Source organism: Protopterus annectens, chromosome 4.part0 (assembly GCF_019279795.1).
Source record: "Protopterus annectens isolate FY-2018-M chromosome 4.part0, PAN1.0, whole genome shotgun sequence".
NCBI classification, from domain to species: Eukaryota; Metazoa; Chordata; order Ceratodontiformes; family Protopteridae; genus Protopterus; species Protopterus annectens.
The window spans coordinates 549,491,057-549,515,262 of NC_056733.1; positions in this window are offsets into that span (position 1 = coordinate 549,491,057).

Here is a 24,206-nt window from a genome sequence, read left to right on the forward strand (position 1 = left end):
TGTAGGAAGTAGAGTTTCTTGTTCAGGCTCCTAGCATTGATCAGTAACACCTTCATATTTTCCTTTGCTTGTTTCACTATGTTGGTAGATATATCTGGTTGGTATTGCATAAAAATGCATTATGGAGTGGACAATATCTTTGCCAATAATTGAAAACCTACAGGGGACAGATGCAGGCCATCCCTTGTGAAGAAGCATGGTCTGTTGATCATATCCTCATATTACAATTATTTTTTATACTTTTTGTATTTAAAGATTCTCTTTTTATTTTGGCTGTGCTGTGCCTTTGGTTACACTAGACTCCATAATGTGGATATTAGTTAAATACTTATAATTAGGTCACGTTTTGCATTATAATTAGGTCTGTTTGGTTTTGACATAGTTTGAGTTATGGTACTCTGCTGACAGAGCATGTAGTGCACTGCTATATGCTAGTGATGTGAAAGAGTGGCAGTAATTGTTATACTCTTGCTCAAATAAACACTTAAATTGCACTGCTATTTATCAATGTTCATTGGTATCATAATTAAATATATCTCTCTAGCTCTTCAGACAGCAAGAACTACATTAGTTTAATCCGTTTAGCCTGCACAGTTATATTACCTATCTACATACCCATGCATGTCCTGTCCTTGGCTCTCCTGAAATTCTTAAATTAATCTGTACCCAGTTCAGTGATCTCATTCTGTGTATACCAATCATTCAATCCATCTAGCACCCTTTCTATGATGATGTAATTTTATCTTTTTTTCCATGTTCTGTCCTGCCAACTTCTGTCACTTCACACTTCACTGTAAGGACATTATCTGTTCATATCAGGTGTTACTTGTGCATATCAAACAGTATCTGTTCATATCAGACATTACCTGTTCATACCAGACATTACCTGTTCATACCAGACATTACCTGTTCATTTCATGCTCACTTCCTCACTCCTTATTTATCAAAGCCTTTCCATCATTACTGCCATTACCAAGGGAGGCAAAGGAGAATGAAGACCAGACATTGGGATTAGATAAATGAATAATAAGGACCAAACAAGAACAGAAAAGGCACATAAAATAGACAGAGATAACAGGATAAAGGAGGTGGGCAAGCAGAACATGTCCTTTGAAATGCCTGTAATGTATTATGAAAACTGAAGATATATTAGGCAATAGCCAAGTAAGGGAAACAAATATCATTAACATTATTGAAATATTGATACATGAAGAAAGGGACTTAGACATGGTGATTCCATGATTAATTTATTTAGGAACAACAGCTGTAGCATTGTTGCCTCACAGCAAGAGGCTCTCCCGTTCGATTCTCGACTGGAGCGCCTTCTGTGTGGAGTCTGCATGTTCTCCCCGTGGTCAAGTGGCGTTCGAAAGACGTGCGCAAATGGGCGTGCCTTCATTGAAAGTTGGGCGTCAGGCTGGAAATTTGGCACTGTAAAAATCTACTGCCAATCATTAGCAGACCGGAGTTCCACTGTGGTGATCCCTAACCGGGAAAAAGCCAGAAGAAGAAGAAGAAGTGGGGGCATAAGATGGGTAATGGTGCTCTATAAAATAAAATGGAACAAGGAAGTGATAAACGAAGGTAATGAACAAGAAAACGGAAAGGAGTGAAGAGAATACTGGAGCAAAATGAAGGGATGAAGGAATAGGATAGGATTATACTAGGCTATTGGCCCGGAGACCCTTATAAGCCTGGCCAAGAATTTGGCCCATGTTCCCTCAAAGTCAGCACCTGTTTTCCCTATCCAGCAGGGACACAGGTGGAATCCTGGGGGGGTATTTTCTGTTTCCCATCCAGTCGTCCAGGTTCATCTTAAAGAGGGCTAGAGAGGTACTCTGCTTGACATGAAGAGGAAGTCTATTCCACATATGGTGGAGTCCTTGGGTCACAAATCTACCCTGCCAAGAAGTTCTATTAATGTCACAGACCAGGTTAAGGTCTTGCCTGTGGGTTGCGTGAGTGGAGTTTGACTTACGGATATGCAGCAATTCCATCAAGGCTGGGTCTGAGATGGCCTCGTATGCTAGACACAGGTCACCTTTGAGCAGTCTGTATGAGACTGAGTAGATGGACAGGGCTTTTAGCTTATCTGTATAAGATAGGTGTTTGAGACCCTGGATTTTTCTGATCAGAAACCTCTGTGGTCTCTCCAGCTGCTGCATGTGCATGACAAGGTACATGCTGAAGGGGGTATTGTACTCGATAACGGGTCTGATAAGGGATGAGTAGAGGAATGTCATGACCTTCTTGTTCCTGGATGAAATACCCTTATTTATGAGGTGGGCCATGTAGAAAGCCTTCCATACAACAGAGTCAACATGGTAGTCAAAAGTTAGGTTGGTATTAACCTGGGTGTCCAAGTACCTCATGACTGATTGCGTGCTTAGTATGTTATTATTAATGTGATAACTAATGGGGATGCCATTTTCCCCAAAGGGGGTAGTGATGCATTTCTTGACATTCAGTTTGAAGCCATGCTTCTGACACCAATCATTAGTTTGAGCAAGGCCCTTTTGAAGGATGTTCACATCACTATTGGAAATTAAGACAGCACCCAGCTTGCAGTCATCCACAAACTTGGTCATTCACAGACCACTGATTTTGGCTTTCACCTCAGAAAAGTATATCCCAAACAGTAGAGGCCCCAAGAACAATCCTTGGGGTATACCACTCATTACGAGTCTACTACTAGAGGTGGCTTCCCCTATTTTGACTGATTGGGTTCTATCAGTGAGACAGTTAGCTACCTATCTGGTAACATACAGGTTGATGCCTAGCTTGGAGAGTTAATCTATTATGCCCGAGTGGGGAATAGTGTCTAAGGTTTTGGCTAGATCAAAGTAGGCAGTGTGCACCATCTTCCCCTCATCCATGGCTTTGGTGACTGTTTTGAAGAAGTCGACCAAGTTTAACAGGCATAATCGCCCTTTGACAAAACTAAACTGTGTGGGGTCAAATGTTTGGATGTTGCAAATGACCTTGTTTATAAGGTCCATGATAATGGGTTTCATGGCCTTGCAGATCAGGCTAGTTAGGCTGATGGGGCTATAATTGCCTGGGTCAGCTGATGCTCTACCTTTGTGTAGAGGGATGACAGTGGCTGCCTTCAATTCAGCTGGAACAAAGCCGGTGCTCAGGCTTTGGTTGAAAAGGGTGCCTAATGGAGCTGAAAGCTCATGCCTGAGTTCATGTAGGATACAGCCAGGGTTGTTATCGTGTCCCATGGAGACTGCATTTTTTGCCTTTGAGAGGACATTAAAGACTTTCTCCCTGGTGAAGAGAGAAGGGGGGGGCAGGTGCTGGGGATGTCCTGGTTTACTGATGGGGGGACAGGGGGATAAAGTTTTCACTAAACATGTTTGCCAGCAGGTTGGCCATATCTATGGTATTTGTATATGTGGTCTTATTGACCACCAGTTCAGAGCAGATTTGGGTGTTGCCTCTGAGATTGCAGAAATATGTGAAGAAGGCCTTGTGATTGTCCTAAGTGGATGTGGCCAATTTGAACTTGAAGTTAGCCTTAGAGGATTTCACCAGTGATCTTATTTGCTTGCTCAGACAAAGGAGAGATTGCTTCCAATTTGGCATCTGCTCCTTCTTGGTCCTGGACAGCAATTTTTTCCTTTTATTATAGAGTTTGTTTATTGCTGTTGTCCACCAGACAGGTTTACTCTTCCTTGAGGAAGATGATTTGGTCCTGTCAGGTATTGCTGAGTCCATGCAGCTATGTTAGTGCTCATATAGTTTTATAGTTTTTTGGTGTAGGCTTGGACATCAGTGCTAGTTCCAACTGAAGGGATGGTGGCTGTGAAGTTGCTTATACCTGCTCTGAGGAGATTGTAGTCAGCTTTGGAAAAGATTTTGTTTGACCCTGACAAGGGGAGATCAGGGAAAATGGTGACTTTAAAAGTGATCGCTTTATGGTTTGATCTTACCAAGGAGGATGGCACTGTAGGGGTGCTACAGTGGCTACTCATGTTGGTTAGGACCAGGTCCAGGATATTTTCACCTCTCGTAGGGGTATTGGCCAGTTGATCCAATGCATTGGCATTGACAAAGTCAAGGAATCTCTGGGCATTCATGTTTGGGCTAGAATAGGTCTTTCACTCTATGGCTGGGTAGTCACCCAGGATCAGGGTAGAGGGTTGAATCTTGATGGATTCAAGTAAGTCCAGATAGGTGGAGTGAGCATCCTGAGTCATGGTTGGGGGTCTGTAGCTAGCTATGTTTTGAATAGTTGTTTTGTCAACAGTTAACTACACTTGGAGTGTCTCCTGTGCATCACACTGTTTGACCAGGCTGGAGGTGTGTATGTCTTTGAAACTCCACCTCCTTTGGCTTTGTAGCCCTCTGTTTGGGGTCTGAAAGTATGGTAGGATGGGTAATCTGGTAAGGCTGGGGTGCTGTCCACAGCTTTGAACCAGGTTTCAGTGACTGCACAAATTTCAGCATCCTCCAGGGCAAGGAATGCTTGCAATGAGTGCAGTCTCATGCTAAGACTCCTAGCATTTCGCATCATGACCATTAAATTTTATTTAGAAGAATTTTTCATGTTGGCAATTTTGTGCTCATGACTTTTCCTAACAAAGGCTTTATGGGAGAGGCAAAAGCCTTTGTCAGAAGCCTGGAGCCCAGGGGATACAGCTGAAGGCCATCACCTGGTGATCAAAGTAGGGAGAACCACACTGAGTACATTGAGGATGCACATCATCTTCCGCTCATTAGATCTTGCACAGAAAGATGACAAATTGTTGGACAGAACTACAGGTTGGAAGTTTTTCAAAGATTGAATATATTGAGGGACTTTAATTTATCAGCAGCTGATTGGAACATTCCAGAATTAAGTGTGGCCAGGGTAGAAGTACTGAATGATAAAAATTGTGTGGATAACAAAAGAGAACAGTTTAAAAAAAGTATAACTGTGTGACTCAATGTTGTGTAAACAGGCTAACAATCAAGAGTTAAAATTAGATGCTTTGCTGGTCAATAGTGCCCATGCAGTAAGATGGCTGAACACAGAAGACAAGATAAGAAGCCTCAAAACAAGTGCCATTTTATGTGATTGTGTAGACCTGTGCAGAAAACTGAAATGAGAGTTCTAGGAGTGTTAGGAAAGGGCTCTGATGAGTGTAGAAATATGGACATAAATGAAAGCATGGTAGTGGTGATACATGAAAGTGCTAGAAGAAAAAGGACAGCAAGGTTTAGGATGGATGCTAAGTAAACCTTCGGGATCAGGGGAATGTCTATAGGAAATAGAAGGATGCAGAGGAGCTCAGGCAAGAAAATGATAAAGTAAAAAAGCTCTCTGTAAGCATGCTCAGGAAAGCTGAATGTAGGTAGGAGATGCCAATGCCCAAAAAAGCAACGCTGAGCAGAAATTACATTGTTTTGGCAAAAGAGTGGGATAAGGCCCATTTAGAATTAACTACATTTAATGGCTGGAGAGTGATGCAAGTATCCTAAGCTAATTCTTTACTTTATTCATAAAGGAGAAGGAAATCAGAATGCTAGCATGGAAAGGGCCTAGAGGAATATGTGAGAAGACAGCATAAAGGACAAGATTGATATAGGCATGGTGGAGAAGTAGAAGCTGAAGGGTCTAAAGGATATTAAGGCACATGACCCAGGTGACATCCCATTAGGTATATTGTAAAGTGTAGTTGAAGTGTTAATCTTTATAACAAAGCTCTATAGCAGCTCTCTAGAGTAAAGCGTAATCACAGAATCTTGGAAAGTGGATAACTCTAGTCTACTTTATAAACCTAGATCAAAGACGGTCCCTGGAAATTACAGAGGTTAGCTGGATATCATTTGCAAGGTGAGTCATGGAAAACAAATCCTCAGAAAATGGTCATGCCTTTTCTTTCAAGAGGAAGAACTACATATTCCAGATGAGCACAGGACTAAGGTCACAAAATCATATGCAACTAACCTGCATTTCTTACTGTACAACCGCAGTAGGACACAAAGACACTGGATGTTTGTAATGGATTTGTACTTCAGCAAGACCTGTAAAATGGGGCTATTAGGAATTAAAAGCTGTCCAGGATTAGAGCAAGCAGAAAAACTGTCATATGGAAAAAGAACTAGCAAGAGAAAAAGCAGCAATGAATAGTGTTCTGGAGGAAAAGTATGCCATTAGATGAGCAGCTCAAAGTTCAATCCTGTGCTGTTCATCATCTTTGTGTTGGGTATCAGAAGAAAGACTGGAAAGCAGGGTCATCCTCTTCATGAACAAGACAAGACTAGCAGGTGAGGGTAGAGAAGATGGTATATGGTCTTGGGGGAGATATCCAGAAAATAATGGGATAATCAGACAGGTGCCAGCTTAGTTTAAGTGCCAATAAATGTAAAGTAATGCAGTTAGGTAATGACAAAAATGTGTCCTGCTGTTGCATTGTTGAAATGCATATACAAAAAAACAACCAGCACATAACAAAGTTGGTGAAACTAATAGTGGCATTTCTAATTTGTCAAAAATATCAAATCCTTCCAAAGATGAAAAAATAAAACAGACCGGTTTCAGCAAAAAATGCCTTCATCAGGATATATAAAAAAGACATTATGGAGACTTAAATACACCTTAATTAAAGATAAGTCCAAATCTGGTTAGTCCATTAAAGATGTTCATTTAAACCCAGTGAAAACAATCCCCCAAGTCTAATAATCCAAGATTATTCTTTATGATTTCAAATATTATGCCAACTCATTTTATTAGATCTATCATACACAGTTCTATCAATAATAATAAATACAAATTTGCAGAAGAATGTGAGTATGCTTGAAAAAAGCATTAGCTGTATGTCCATTCTTTATATCACTCGTGTTCAGATATACAAATCTTAAGCAGATGTGAAGTTTGTCCTATATAAAAGGCTTAATAAGTACAAGTAACAAGATAACCCAATCTTAACTACAATTCCCAAAAACAAAAATATCAAACACCTTTGGTGTATTTTTAGAAGTGAATTGTTTAGTCATACAAACATATTTACATAAAGAACAATGACCACAAGCTTGACACCCCTTCAAAATGTCACCAGCAAGGGTAGTGTGTTCACTATCATTTTGGAATCTTTTCTTATTATAATTTCAAACCAATTTCCCAATGTTTTTCCCCTATGATAGGAAATAAGACATTTAGTAGGTATTATCTCACTTAGTGTAAGCAACTCGGTACATAAAAATCCACTGCCAATCATTAGCGGACCGGAGTTCTGCTGTGGCTACCCCTAACTGGGAAAAGCCGAAAGACACAACAACAACAACATCTCACTTAGTGTATTATCACACAACAAAATATCCCAATATTTCTGTATGAGATTCTTAAAAAATGATGTATTACTGCCATAGCTAGTAACTAGGTTTAAAGTATTATTTGAAACTTTATTGTATCTATATTGCAGCAGCCGTGATCTATCTGTATCTTTTACAGAGTCATGTGTATGTCGAATAGCCTGATATTTATACCCCCATTACAAAATCTATCAATCAGTTCCAGTTCCTGTTGGACACATTCATTGTCCAATGAACAAATCCTATGAATTCTCCAAAATTGGGATTTGGGTATATTTTGAATGATATCCCCAGGATGACAGCTATTGGAATGCAGTAAGGTATTAAACTCCATAAACATTATGCAATACAGTACCATCATTATTTTTCTTGATATCAACATCCAAAAAAGTAATATTTGTAAGATTATACTTGACAGTAAATCCCATTCCCCATTTGCTTTCAATAAGATGCTCAGTACATCTCAATACAGGAATAGGTTTTGAGATTTTTTTACTGGTTAATTGGGTAATTTGTTTAAAAGGCTTTTCTGATTGCTTGTAGTCATCTAAAGCTGTTTTAAGTGTATTTTTACTGTTTGTAGTCATTTAAAGCTGTTTTAAGTGCATTGTTTTACTGTTTTTGCCTTATCTTTTCAAAAAAAATGTCCTTGTTTCCCACCTTTTTAAGCTAGTATAGTCCAGTTTTCAGGCTAGTGCTGAATTCAGGGCTGTGTTACAAGTTTCTGAGTTGCCCATACCTTACTTGAATAGAAGGAGGTTTCTCTGTTCACCTGTGAGAGAGGGAGCTTTGAGCAGCCATCTGTCCCTGGTGGAGTGGTTCCAGTCCAGAAGTTAGTAGTTTATAGGCCATTTTGGGCTAATTTTTATCTCTTTCATTTTTCTGCTGTAAAAAACATGTTTGCATGGTTTTGCACATCTGGGCAGTGCCAGTTAGCTAGGGCTAAATTATTCTCGGCTCCACCAAGTCTCCTCTTCAGTTTTTCCCTTGAAAGTAGTCTAACTCTCAACCTAAGCACTTAAAAAGTATCCAATAGTCCAGCACTTGCTGAGACCTAATAGCAAGCACTAATATACCCTGACACTTGATTGCCCAGCAGGGCAAGGCTCATTATTCACCCCTCAGCAACCAAGTGACTAAGCAGCTCACCCTACTATTCAGGCATGACCAAAGGGCAATTTCAGGTATACTCTCCAGTCCAGCTGGTGAACCTGGGTATCCTGAGGCAATGTTACAACTGCCTCATGTACACAGACAACCCTCTCCTCCTACCACAAAACATTAACATATGTGGGAGATGCAATTATATAGCTAAATTGGAGGCTAAGCTCTCTCCACCCAAGACTGGAACAGGCAGTCATGTGGAGAAGGTTAACACTTGCACCACTCCTCCAGCCTCACATAGACATACTAAACCAGCACTGGCAGAAAATACACATAAATACACAAAAATCATACTTGGAGGTTCTAAATAAAAACCTGAAAAAGCATCAGAGACCTCCAAAGCAGACACCCAAAAAACCTGCACCTCCCATCACAAACCAGACAACACATAAAACACAAAATCAGTGTGCCACACAATCACAGCCCTTAAGGCAAAATAACATACCTAACACACTAGTAATAGGTGACTCTATAGTCAGGCACACTGATGTCCCACTCACTAGGTTCGACAAGGAGAAGGTTACTGTTAGCTGCCTGTCGGGAGTCAGAATCCGCCACATAACGCAAGCACTCAGGTCACTCCAGAACAAGTACAAATATGACTCTGTCATTGTTCATATTGGTGTGAATGACCTTAGACATACCTCCCTGGACTACATGAAATGAGACATGGAAGAGCTCTCTGATCATGTAGCCCAGGCAGGTATGACCCTGACCCTGAGTAGCATACTGCCCTACCAAGAATGATACCGCAGTATAAAGAAAAAATGATCAATTTCAACAATTGTCTAAGCTTCTGGTGTCATTCAAAGGGGATCCAGTGTCTGTCAGCCTGGGATGACATGCTTGACAAGCCTCGTTGCTTCACAAGAGATGGCTTGCACCTGTCACCCCTAGGCTTTCGAATACTGGCCAAGGCTCTTGCTGCCCCATAGTGCCTTTTTTAGGCAAGGCTCAAAAATCAAACCCACCTCCATAAACAGCACAAATAAAAAAATGAGGGTTATGCTACTCAATGCCAGGAGTTTAATTCTCAAAATGCACGCGCTCAAAGCACTCCTCAGTATGGAGAACGTCGACATCTGTGCAGTAACTGAAACCTGGTTCAAGGCTCCACAGAGCAGCCCAGCACTACCGGGCTACAACTCATACCACACATTTCGGTCACACAACATGGACCGAAACACAAAAAGAGGGGATGTATCCATATTCATCAAGAATACCTACACCTCCAGGTTAGTGATGCAGCATGATAGCTCTGAGATCATCCATGTGCAACTAACATCGGGCAAATCTGCAATGCAAATTGTGGCCTGCTAAAGATCACCCTCCATGACCCAGAACCACCACTCTGCCTTTCTGGAGACATTGGAAAACATGATGGTCCTACCGAACACCCTGATATCGGGCAATTTCAATTACCCAACCGGTAACTGTGAAAACTACTCAAGTACAAACTCCAGGTCCAGTAATTCCTGAAATTTATTAACTCAAATGCCCTGGATCAGCTGCTAAACTCCCCTACCAGAGGTGAAAACATATTAGACCTGGTCATCACCAACATGGGCGACAGGTGTTCCGCACAAGAGGTGAACCCGTCACTGGTTAGATCAGACCATAAACTAATAATTCTGGATGTTCACACCACACCACACCACCACCCCCAACCAAGGAAACCACAGTGAAAAACTTTTCTATAGCAAACTTCACCTTACTTAAGACAGAGATGGTAAGTTTCACAGCCCCCATGCTAAAGGATAACAGTGTCCAAGATGCAGGAACCTTTACAAATGCACTCTATGAGCACCTACAAGGATGCATGGATCATGCCATCCTTAGCAAAACCAAGGCTCACTCCCCTAAGAGAAGGAAACCAGTCTGGTGGACCCCTGCTATAAACAGGCTGTACAACAGAAGGAGGAAACTAGTTCAGAAAAAAAGCAAATCCCAAGAAGGAAAGACGTCCCTGATCAGTATCAGTAAGAAACTAAGGTCCCTCATAAAATCATCCAAGACTAACTTCAAAAGAAAAATAGCCAAGGATTCGAAAGATAACCACAAAGCCTTCTTTAGTTATGTCAAGAATCTAAGTGGCAACTCACAGATATGCTCTGAACTAGTGCAAAATAGCACAAAATATACTGAACCTACTGATATTGCCAACATCCTGGCAGATAGATTCAGTGCAAACTTCACCCCCCTCTCACCCCCAAAAGGGCCCATAACAATACCGGAAAAGTGTAGTGTCCCGGAAATCGCAGACGCACAGGTGAAAACAGACCTTTCAAAAGACAAAAGCACAGCATCAGTGGGGCCAGATGGTGTCCCAGGCTGTGTCTTGCATGAACTACAGAACGAACTAACCCCCCACATAAACACACTGTTCAACCTCAGCCTCTCCACAGGCTACGTGCCCATAGAATGGCACACAGCAACGGTTATTCCGCTCCACAAAGGAGGGGCCACAACTGACCCTGGTAACTATCGTCCCATAAGCCTGACTAGCCTGGTTTGCAAGGCTATGGAGTGCATCATCATGGAACTCATTAACAAAGACATTGGGAACCTCCAAACACTTGACCTGACCCAGTTCAGCTTTGTTAAGGGCAGATCATGCCTACTAAACCTGGTTGACTTTTTTGAGACAGTCACCAAGGCCATAGATGAGGGGAAGGTGGTTCACAAAACCTACCTTGACCTCGCCAAGGCTTTTGACACCATTCCCCACTCGTGAATTATAGAAAAACTCACCAGCCTGAACATAAACCCCTACATCATGAGATGGGTTGCCAACTGGCTTACAGACAGAACTCACACGGTAAAAATTGCGGGCTCCAGGTCAGACTCTAAACCAGTCACAAGTGGTGTCCCACAAGGCTCGGTCCTGGGACCCCTACTGTTTGGCATATACTTCTCAGAAGTACAGACAAACACAGGAGGACTATGGCTAACCAAGTACGCCGATGACTACAAACTGGGAGCCATAACTGACTCTCCGGCTGACACGGACATTCTCCAACAGGGCCTTACTGAGACAGACACCTGGTGTCAAAATCATAGTCTCAAGCTAAATGCCAAAAAATGCATAGTTATCCCATTTGGGAAAAACAAAACACCCATGAATTACCACATAGGTGGCAGCCCTCTTAATACAGAAGAGGTAATAAGAGATCTGGAGACCCAGGTAGATTGTAATCATAGTGCCAAAGTAGTTAGGAAAGCCTTCTATGTAACCCATCTAATTAATAAAGGGTTCGCATCTAGAAATAAAGAGGTTATAGTGCCCCTCTACTCGTCACTCATCAGACCCATCATAGAGTACAATGCCCCATTTGGGATGTACCTCACAAGACACTTCCAACAGCTGGAAAGACCACAAAAGTACCTCACCAAGAGGATTACTGGCCTCAAACGTATGTCCTATGCAGCCCGACTGGAAAAACACCGGCTGTACTCAGTGGCATATTGCTTAATCAGAGGTGATCTCTGCCTGACTTACAAAGTCATGTCCAACTCAGAATTGATGGACATGCTCCACCTAAAGAAATCCAAGTCACTGCGAGCCACTCGCTCTAGTGAGCTAAACCTTGCCACAACAATAAATAGAACATGCTGGAGGGATAGATTCCTGTCACAGAGACTCCCCATGCTTTGGAACAAAATTCCTAACTACATTAGGCAGAGCCCCTTACTAACACTCTTCAAGAGAAACCTTGATGAGTGGATGGGTAACAGAAAATACACCCCTGGGTCACTTCATTGGCTCTTCTTGACAGAGGCTCAGTTAATTACTCAATGGGGTGACAAAAGCTGACACACTCTGGCTAGGCTTATAAATGCCCTTGGGCAGATAACCTAGTACCTACCTATGAACCTATGAACCTAATAAATTCCAAAATATATATCAAATTCAAATCTAACTTCCAGACCATCCAACAGTCATCCAGGTATCTACGGCATATATCAATAGCATCGAAAAACATATTATGACTTGAATCATATATCATTTGTTCCTCTAAAAAGCCCATAAAAAGGTTAGCATGGATGGAGGTAAATGATGCCTCCATCACTGTCCCTTTTAATTGCAAATACCATTCACTATTAAAATAAAATAAATTCTTGGTGAGCACATTTTCAGTAAAACATAAGAGGAATGTATTAAACCCCACACTATACAGGGAAATATGATTAGGCTAATAATCAAGTGCCATAAGCCCAGCCCAATGAGGATTATTAGTATATAAGGCAGACATATCCAGTGTACACATATACCACCGTTCTTTCAACTGCATTTCTTGTATAATATTAAGAAATTCCATGGTATCTTGAATTCTGGAATGTACACACTTCAACAAGGGTTGTAAATATTTTGTTAAATATGCCGATAAAGGTTCTGTTAAGGATCCACAACCAGATACTATTGTTCTACCCAGTGAATCTGTACATGCTTTATAAATTTTATGAAGCAAATAAAAATATCGTGGTACATGACCCTAGACAGTTAAATGAAATGCAACATCCCTAGAAATAATACCCTCATCTTTAGTTAGATGCAAAAAATGTATTTAAATCCATATTAAATTTCAGAGCAGGGTCCAAATCTATTTTTTCATAGAACCAGTGGTCTGAAAGTTGTTATTCAGCCTCTGCCAAATACATGGCCCAATCCCAAACAACCACAGCACCCTCCTTATTAGCTTTATTAATAACCAATTGTTTGCTATTCTTAAGGTTTCTCAATGCTTCTTGCTGTGATTTGGGCAAATTATTTCTATGAGTGTCTGCATTAAAATTAAAATATTGCTCCTTTAATACCTGTTGTTGAAAAGCTGCAATAAATTTATTTGTCAGGGGTATAAAATTAGACTGTCTAAATCTAAATCAATTATTATCAGTAGAATTATCCCTGTCATGACAAAATAGTTTAAGATTCAGCTGTCTACAAAATGACATAATATCTTTAGCAAAAACTTTGATACAGAATAACTAGTCACAAAATTCAACCATTTATTTAATAAATCAGCCTCAGTGGTAGTAAGCTGAACAGAAGAAATATTGTGCACATTCTGATTAATTAGTCTTTCAGCGCTAACAGATGTAACAGAGTCTCCAGAGAGGGTATATATTTTGTGATGTTTCCGGTCGGCTCTTCTCCGAACCCCAAAGGGTTGACCAAGTTTCTCTTCTTGGCCACTGGAAAAATATGTATAACATCCCTAGCAGTGTTCAAAGCAGAGGAAGGCTCATTGTCTGATGTATCAGTAACATTATTTGATTTTTTACGAATGAATGTCTTCCTTTTATGTTTACCCTGAATACTAGTATTGTCATTACTGTTAAAAAAAATGTAACTGTCTTTAGCAAATTAAATGGTGTGCCATTAACATAATCTTTCAAGTTTCTGTTATATTTTCTTATCTTATGTTCCTTCAGTTCTTTTTCCACCACAATTAAATCATTAGTAAGCTTAAGAAAATGCTCATGAAACAGTTCATGGCGTCCTCTACTGAGCATGTACTCTCCAAGAGTGTATTTTATTTTAATGGTAAATGTTATCTGCAATTAAAAGGGACTGTGCAGGGAGCATCATTATCTCCCATCTATGCTGACCTTGGTGAGATTTTGAAGGGTTGTCAGCCTTGTGGTCATTGTTCTTTATGTAAATGTGTTTGTAAGACTAAGCAATTCACTTCTAAAAATACACCAAAAGTGTTTGATATTTTTGTTTTTGGGAATTGTTGTTCAGACTGGGTTATTTATCTTGCTATGTGTACTTGTTCAGCCTTTTATATAGGACAAGCTTCATTTCCATTGAAGTTTCATATATCCAAACACGAGTGATATAAAGAATGGACATAAATCCAATGCTCTTTTCAAGCATACTCAAAAACATTCTTCTGCAGAGATTCAAAGATGGCCGCTGTTCTGTAAGTACTGCTAATTCTTAGCTCCTCTAAATATCTGGAATAGAATCAACCCAGAAGATTATCCAGAACCAATTTCAACAAAATCTCTTGAAATATCAACTCTAATCTACTCCAAAATAAGTTACCAAGAAGGAAAAAAAAAAAAAACGGTCCAGTTTATAATTAATAAAGATTGATAAGGATACACAAAGAATAATTGAAGCCGTGTGCTCCTGCAGTCTTGCATACTGATTAACTACACTCAAAACTGAAGACAGTTATCATTACAAGATGCCGAAAGAAGATAAAAACATGGACACTACAACAACTAAGACTAAACTTTCGGATTTTTTATCTCCTGAAAAATATCTGAACTCAAAAAGGCAGAAGATATTAAAACAACCAGATCCATCTAAAACTGGAAACAAAAGTAAACCGGATCAACCAGCCAATCTAGAAGATATTAAAACAGCTTTACTTCCTATCCAAGAAGTAATAAAATAATTAACTGTACAACTACAGGCATTTGGAAGTACCTTTAACCAAATAATGGACAGATTGGATAAATCTGAAACCAAAATTATGGAAAATGAGGAGAAAATAACTCTAATAACAAAAAAATCTGACTCTCATGAAAAAGAAATTCAAAACATCCAAGAAAAGATCACAGACCCGGAAGCAAGATCCAGAAGGAATAATATTATCATAAGAGGCATCCCAGAATCTATAAATCACAATGAATCAATTTCTTCTATCATACAAATTTTCAGCATACTGCTCAAAGAACCTGGAATAGCAAAACAAATAATAGTAGAAAGAACACACAGAGCACTAAGAGAAAACCAAGGTACATACAAACCCAGACCTGTCTATGCAAAATTATTAAACTTCCAAGATGTTAGCAAAATCCTGATGACTGCAAAAAAAAGTGGTGAATCTATTAACTGGAACAATAATACAATTTCACTCGCCCAAGATCTTCCCCTCGAAATAAGACAAGCAAGACAGTTCCTTTCCCCTTACTGTAAGTTCCTGATCAAAAGAAAAATAAAATTTCAAATGAAATACCCCAACATTTCAACTTTCTACTCAGAAGACACTAAATACATGATCACTAACCAAAAGGAAGCCAAAGAAACCTTTCTTACTGTTTTTAAGAAAGTACCAGCATTGGATCGCTAAATAAACATACTGGAATGTTGCCTAAATGCTGGATGAATGATCGATCACTTCTCAGCGCTCAAGAACTGCTTTTTCTTTTTTTTACATCCTGCTGTATTGCTGGTTCTTTGCAGGCCTCTAACACTACATTAGTAGTACTTATGCCTCATAATTAAAGCCTTGAGGCCATCCGAGGAAAGTTAGACCCACTTCCGCTTCTACTCTTTCCCACAACAGGAACAGATGTTGCCATGCTATACGCCAGGTTATCTATAAATGTGACACTTCCGGGACACCTAGCTGCCTTTAATGGTCCCCCTACGCATATCCAAGCCGATGGAATGCTCCTCTATTTGTGAAGCGAGCGATGAGTCTGGTCCGTAGAAATTGCTACTTTTTAGACATTCTGCTACTATCTGTTGAAACATTAAAGTCCTTATGTATGCCCACTTACATACACTTACAAAATACATTGTGCATGCCTACAAAGCAAATCAAGGCCAAATAAGAGAAAGGGACAGACAAAATCCCCAGTACAAATAAACAATAACTGCACATATACACTTACTTGCAAGTTTAGCATGCAATCCAGAAGCCCCAGGTTTTGAAATTTCATGCTTGGAAGTCTCTGGAAGAGACAGTTTTGCTTTAGGGAGACTAACGTTTGATCTGAATTGAGCAGTCCAATCAAATCTGGAGGAGCCACTAGTCTTACTCTGCTCTTTCTCCCTACTGCCCCTTCGGGGACTGGGGCTGGATGCAGAGGGGAACCATCTGTTTTTGCTCTGATATTTCCCTTATCCCACCCAGACTCCTTGAAATACAGGTACAATGGTAGATGAGGAAGAGAAAGTAGAACATGAAGAAGAAGAATATGTGATTGTGCTACACCCGGCTTTGGCTGAGATCGACGATCTTGAAGCCAACTTGGTGGATTTCACGGACGTATCATCGGCACCTGCTGAATCAGCTGTGAAATCCTTCTTAAAGCTGTCAGACACAGCATATATTCCCCTCCTTTTCTGACTTGGAGAGTCACAAGTGGAACCACCCCTTCTACTATGGCTGTCAATCAAAGATCTAAATTCAAGGTGGACTGCTGTAATACAGGCTGAAGTCATGTTTATGAAGCAGTGAGACATAGAAATAAAGCAAAACATATATCATGGATCCCATAAGACAGTAAAATCATGCCATTCACAGTTTGCAGAAGATACTTAAAATCTATAAAAGTTTATACACTACATTTTTGTAAGCACAGAAAACACCATACAATCTATAGCAAGTCAAATACAAACAGTATCCAAAGAGGGCCAACGTGAAGAGTACTCAATGTTGAAGCATGTGTTCCACAAAGTTAATATGGCTATGTAATGGTAAATCTGCCCCCCCAGGCCAAGGACAATCACAAGGAATGCTTTAGTTAGGTCTGCAACCTCAAGGATAATACACATCTGCTGACCCCATAAGACCAAACCATATTGAAAGTGCTGAAACATGAGAAGAATAAATCATATAACACCAGGATTTACAGACAGAAACAAAGACAATCCAGAAAAAGGATACCCAGACACAGTTCCAATAGTAGGTGGAGCAATGGGTCTTAGATATGTTACTGAGGCAAATAACTCCATATGAACTGCAGGAGAGGGAGTCATCATTGGGCATATTGCAGGTGCTGCAAAGAGCACTTCTGGACAACACCAAAGGCTGAAACAATACTAATTTTGTGAACTTTAATCAAACTTTGACATAGGAATGGGATACATTTCTCATCATTGTATAAGAAACCCAAAGACTTTGCCTGCTGCTTGATTTATTGCTATTGCTTTTATAGCTCTCTGGAAAATTTGATGGCTGAGATAAATAAATCCTGCTGCCTTTACAAAGTGATAGAGAAGTCATAACATATAAAGAGCAGCTAGAATCTTTTCCAGGAATAGAAGAATGCTATACCAAATAACACTGAAATGAAAGTGTGTTAAATATATGATACCAGGCAGCTTTAAATATAATGTTTCTGAGATTTTGGAATGGCATTATTTGGTATGAAATGCAATATGCCCTTTTATACTCCATTTTCTGTGCGCAAAAATCATTTTCATAATTATTTCTTTTAAAAAGGAAATATTGCTTCTTACTGGGTCTCTTTTAATGTATTCTGTTTAAGCTGTGCTCATTTGTTCATCCTTCCTGGTCCAAATTTTTTGAGTCAGCATATAATATAGTCATATTTTTGCATCATCCTTTTGTATGAAAGTGTATTTACCAGCCTCTAAATCTCTTATAGCCCTGGTGCTCTACAATAAAATATAACAAACATATTATATTGATGTAAAGGGCCTGGAGTAAGGAACCTCAAATATTGCTGGGATGGGACACACTAATAAGACTCATGGAGAAACAATAATATGATGCTATATTAAAAACAGCTCAAAACCGTGGGGTAATATTAATATGAAAAGAAGCTTATCTTATTTAAATAACAGATAATAGAAACAATCTACATTGTATCATATACAAGTATTGATGGCTCATATGTACAACATAGTATGATACTTACTATACCGGTAAGCTGAACCCCCCAAACAAAATAGCATGACCGAGCTTCACAGATAACAGACAAATTACTATGGACTTACAGTTTTATGCATGGCATGAAAAGAAAGGAAGTAATGTTAATAGAAAGCAAGTGGAGAGGGACAGAATACAAAGAAAGTCATATATAATAATCTTAGCTCTTAGTATTAAAATAATGAAAGGATATACCTAACAGCTTTGCTAATATCTTCTAGTTTGTTACTATACCATACTAACTTTTATAAATCCAATCATGCTAACAACCCTGTCTCACTGGACCTTTACTTATTACAATGGTTCTTCTAAGACCCTCCCAAAGTACATATTTCATTTATTGCCAATCACATAAAAGGCTCACCTGAGTTACTCTATCAGATACGTGTAAATATGTTGAGGGTTTAGGGATACTTTAGTGGTGCTTTTTAGGGAATTAGCTTGTTAAGCTTTGTCTATGTAGAGAAATTCTTTGCAGGGATACTTGTTCATATTTTCTATTTAGAAATAATAACCTAATTTATAACTATTATACGGTACTACAATTCTATAAAACTAATAATGACCTACTCCCTGCATTATTCCTGGTCCAAGGGGATAGTGGTCAGGCACTGGGTGGGGATGGGAGTAAAAGGACGCTTTCTTAATCTAATTTTTACCAATACATAAACAGAAATTATCATCACAAACAACCTCTCTAGACTTATTTCATAAGCAAATCAATTGCATAAATGTGGGAATTTGATTCATGGAATATCAAAGGGCTCCAGAATAAGAAGAAAAGAAAACTTTTCCTACACCTTATACTGAAAGCGAAATTGAACTTCATATTGGTACAGGAAACACATTTATCACTTGAGCAATGGTCAGAAATTAAGGACAAAAAATAGATAAGGGATATCATAGCTTCTGAAGGTAAATCAAACAGTGCAGGGGTAGGGATAATAATTAAAAAACAGTTCCAAGATAAAATTTTAGATACCCAAGTGGACAAAGAGGGGAGATGGTGCTATGTAACTATTTTAACTCCAAATCTTCATAAACCTCTTCTCATCCTTAACGTATATGCCCCTTGTAAAAAACAACATATTTTCTTTGCCTCCTTATACCCTATCTTAAATAAATTCCAAGATTATTACATGATTCTAGGTGGAGATTGGAACACATATCTAAATCCTGAACTAGACAAAACAAGTTCAAATTTAATACATAACAAACAGGCACACCTAGCAGTAAGAGAACTTATTCAAGATTATAAATTATATGACCCTTCTAACTATGGAGATAGTATAAATAAATTCAACAGATTCACATTTTACTCCTAATGCCAGAAAATGTGATCAAAAATAGACTTTTTCTTATTTCAAATGCATTTATCAAATTTGCCCCGAAAATGACCATCCACGTTAGATACCTCTCGGACCACTCCAAAATTACTTTAGACCTCAATGGAATTACAAGGAATAGCATAATGAAAAAAGGATACACTTGGTCTCTGAACCCCAACCTTTTAACCAAAAAAGAAATAATAAATGATATTAAAACCTTACTCAAATCATCCCTGTCTAGCATCCTTAACTCTCAATTATCTCTGGATATTGAGTGGGTGGCAACCAAAGCGCAAATTAGGGGGATACTTATTAAAAAAGCAACCTACTATAAAAAAATTCACCTTAAGGAAGAACAGGAACTAGAATCTAAAATTCAAAAACTTGAGAATGACCTATTAATAAACTATAAAACTGAAACTGAAACCGAAATCCTGAAACTTCAAAAATACCTATACTTATTACATAACAGCAAGCTATCCTTCTATGAAACCAAAACCCTAGCTAACTATTCTAACGAAGTGCAAATACCATCTCGAGCACTGGCCAGAATTATAATCCAAATTAATTCTCTCTCTCAAATATCAGAAATACTTTATGAAAACAAACATTGCATGAACATTGAAGACATTAACAAAATCTTTGAACGAATATATTCATTGACCTATGGAGACCAAATATCAATAGCCATAAAAGAAGAAAGAACTCAATTCCTTCAAAGTCTCAATTTCCCAAAATTAGATTTAAAACAGCAGGAAAGGTTAATTGAACCTATCTACCAATGAAATAACCACAACAATTCAACAAATGAAATCCCATAAAGCTCCAGGCCCAGACGGTCTCACAGCTGAATTTTATAAAACCTTCTCCCCTATCTTAACTCAAATTTTATCCCATATACTGAACTATATAATAAACAATAAAATCAATGACCCATACTTTAATGCATCTAAAACTATTTTTATACCCAAAGAACAAGCCAACCCAAGAAACCCAGATAGTTATAGACCTATCTCACTATTAAACATTGACACTAAAATACTAACATCCATACTTGCAAACAGATTGAAAAACTTAATAGATAAAATTATTTCCCCTGAACAGTCTGGTTTTACAACTCTCAGACAAACGAGCGATAACACACTAACTCTTAATACCTTAATCTCTCACGCCAAATACTCTAACCTAAATGTATATGCTCTAATTATTGATGTTCATAAAGCCTTTGATAGAGTAAATATAGAATTTTTATTTCAGACATTGCCCTACTTCAATATTCCACAAAAATTCATCCAGATCCTACAAATTCGATACAATAACCCATACACATCTTTATACGTTAACAAAACTTGGTCTAAGAGAATTTTAATTAAAAATGGAACTCAGCAAGGATGCCCTCTATCTCCTATACTCTTACTCTTTAACTTATATCTTGAGCCACTCTTCTTAAATATTAAACAAAACATTTACGATAACCCCCAAATAACATATAACACCAAAATCTTCCTCTCAGTCTTTGCAGATGATTTAAACATCTGTTGTACTACACCAATCTCAGATGTAAACAAAATATTATCTGCTCTAGAACATTTCTCAAAAATATTAAATTACAAATTAAATCTTAAAAAAAACTAGAATATTTTCTTTAAAACCCCCCAAACCATTTTCGCTTTTACCCCTAATAGGAAAAATAAAAACAAAGGAGGTAATCAACTATTTAGATATTACTTTTTCAACAAACAATGAAGATTTCTACTCAAATAATATAACTCAAAAATGGCAAAATATCATTTTAGACCTCAACGGATGGAAAAAATCTAAAATTACCTTTCCTGGCTAAAGTCTCAGTAATTAAAATGAATGTATTACCCAAACTACTTTATATATTCATGAATACTCAATTAAACATACCAAATAATTTTTTTAGACAGATTCATACTTTGCTCACAAAATTTATATGGGATCCTAAAAACACCAGAATCTCATATACTAAACTTTCGATCCCAAAAAGTAAAGGTGGCTTAGACCTTCCCAACTTCGAGATCCATTACCTAATCACAAATGCCAATAGAATTCTGCGTATAATGGAACACAACCCAAAAAATAAGGATTGGTTCCCTCACGTGGATAATAATATACCAAAAACATATCAAAAGCTTGGATATTAATCACAAAGCCCTACCCTTTCTAAATACCACATTAATGAAACCATGCAGTATAATAGAACCCCTTAAACAGTCTATCCTACTAACTCAAAAACTCTTTAAATATTTAAATCTGACACAAACTATGGTGATGTTACAACCTTTACACAAAAATCCCAACCTCAAAATAAACAATCAGACCCTAAATCTGAACCCCTTTCCTAGATTAATTAATATAACTATTCAAGATATATACCCACTTCTAAATGGTTCTATACAAGAAATGAGGAACCAATTGAACCTTCCCAAATCCTACCTAGTAATTCTAAGGCAAATTAAAGAACTATGTTCCAGCTATCCTCAAAACGGCAACATGACCAACAATGATTTATTAACTTGTAATTCCCCATGGAAGACCATCCTTTCAACTAAAAAATATATCACTAATTCATATAAATTAATCAAAGACATTACATTCCAAAAAGATATACTTGTTTCTGACTTTTGGAAAAAAAAATAATGCATCCATCGATAACTTTCAACTAATTCAAGCAATTAATTTAACAAATAAATCCATACCCCTTAAAAAACTAGCATTTACCCAACTCATGATTTATAACAATATGCATATTTCACTCTTTGTCCACATTGCAAAACTCTATCGACCAATATACTCCATCTATTCTGGAGCTGTAAGTGTGTATTTAAACTTTGGAACTCCCTTAAATTTCAATTACAAAAAATGGGCTATCAATTATCCACACTCACCGGGGAATTTACTCTCCTTCACATCATACCAACGAATATCTCTAAAACTCAAGCAATTACTATGATTAATCTTTTTCTCCTAATAAAACTCTGTATCGCAACCAATTGGCTTAACCTAACTAACATTTCCTGCAAGAATTTTAGATTAATGGCAACTAAGCATCTCTTAGCCCAAAAGATTTTAATTGACAAGGGGAATAAAAACATCAAACACAGGAAATTATGGGAACAAACGTTTAATATTATTCTGGCCTAGCTCATTACAATATAGTAAAATTAACTACATATAAAAGGTTTCATATTAACCTATATCTATAGCCCACAAAACTTTTCTCATTTTTCTTCTCCCTCCTTTTTATAATGTATATTTCTAATCACAATAACCTTCACTGAACTGTAACAATTTCTCTCGAGTATTGAAAGCATCTATGTATATAGTGTAAATAGTATTGTTTGATTGTTTTACTTACTACTGTACCACCAATAATGTATAATAACCTTTTTTTTCTTTCTTCTTGAAGTGATGCTACCTCTACCTTATATCAATGAAAATAATAAATAAAGAATTTTTGAAAAAAAAAACATTCTTCTGCAAAATTTTTATTTCTTATTATTGATAGAATTGTGTTTGATAGATCTAATAAAATATCTAATAAAATATGTGTAATATTTTAAATCATAAAGAAAAATCTTGGATTATCAGACTTGGGGGATGATTTTCACTGGGTTTAAAATGAACATTTTTAATTGACCAATCAGATTTGGGCTTATCTTTAATTAAGTTATATTTAAGCCTCTATAATGTCTTTTTTTTTTTGTATACACTGATGAAGGCATTTTATGCCGAAACTGGTCTGTTTTATTTTTTCATCTCTGGAAGAATTTGTTATTTATGACAAATTAAATATACCACCATTAGTCGCATTGACTTTGTTGTGTGCTGCTGGCCATTTTTTCATATATGCTTTGTTGACTTTTGGCCATTGCACCTTGCCATAATTTGCTTTGAATTGTTGAAATGCCCCAAGACTGTTTAGAACAGAGGTATAAACTTGTATGATCACAGCAGAGTCTATAAACCACCAGGCCCTCAGCGACAGTGCAGCCAAGTGTAGACAATACTGAGTGCATGTAATGGGGAACAGCATTGAAGGGCAGAGGACTACTAAGACAACTGTAAAAGTCACTGGTTATACCACTCCAAGACTCCTCCAAAAACTTTTGCTGATAGTGCAAGGAAGTGATTGAGGCTGTAAGTATTTGTGAGGATGAATGAAACAGAGTTCCAGGTTTGTGAATGGAACAGAGAATGAGATATATCATAACAGAATGCAAAAGCTAGGACAATTCTTTTTAGGAGTAAGAGTTATTGGTGTACAAGATTTAAATCTATAGTTAGCCGAGATGGATTGTATTGTACAGATTGTGGGAAAAGGTCATTCAATAAGACATGACAATATGTACAGACAGGAGAGCAGTGCTTGTCTGGACATGAAAAGGTACTACTTCAAGGAATGGCTGGTATGCATGTAGAAATGTTTCTCAAAATGGTGTGTCAATTCATTGATCATAGAGGCACACTAAAACAGGTGGAATTACTTGGGGGATCTGATGGTGGAGGGGGCCACCATTCTGTGCCAAGGCTTGTGGTCAACTTTTGTTTCTTAGCAGGGATTGCTGTATCTCAACACCAGCAGTAAATCTTAGAAAGTTATGGAAGTGTCCAGTTCTTATTCACTAGTGGCCAGTTCTCTGGTCCTCCTGGCTAGTGCCTTAACATTCCATACACATGAACAACTTTACATGAGACTGGCTATTTAGTTTTGGCACATCCCACAACTTGTGACTACCTTTATCAA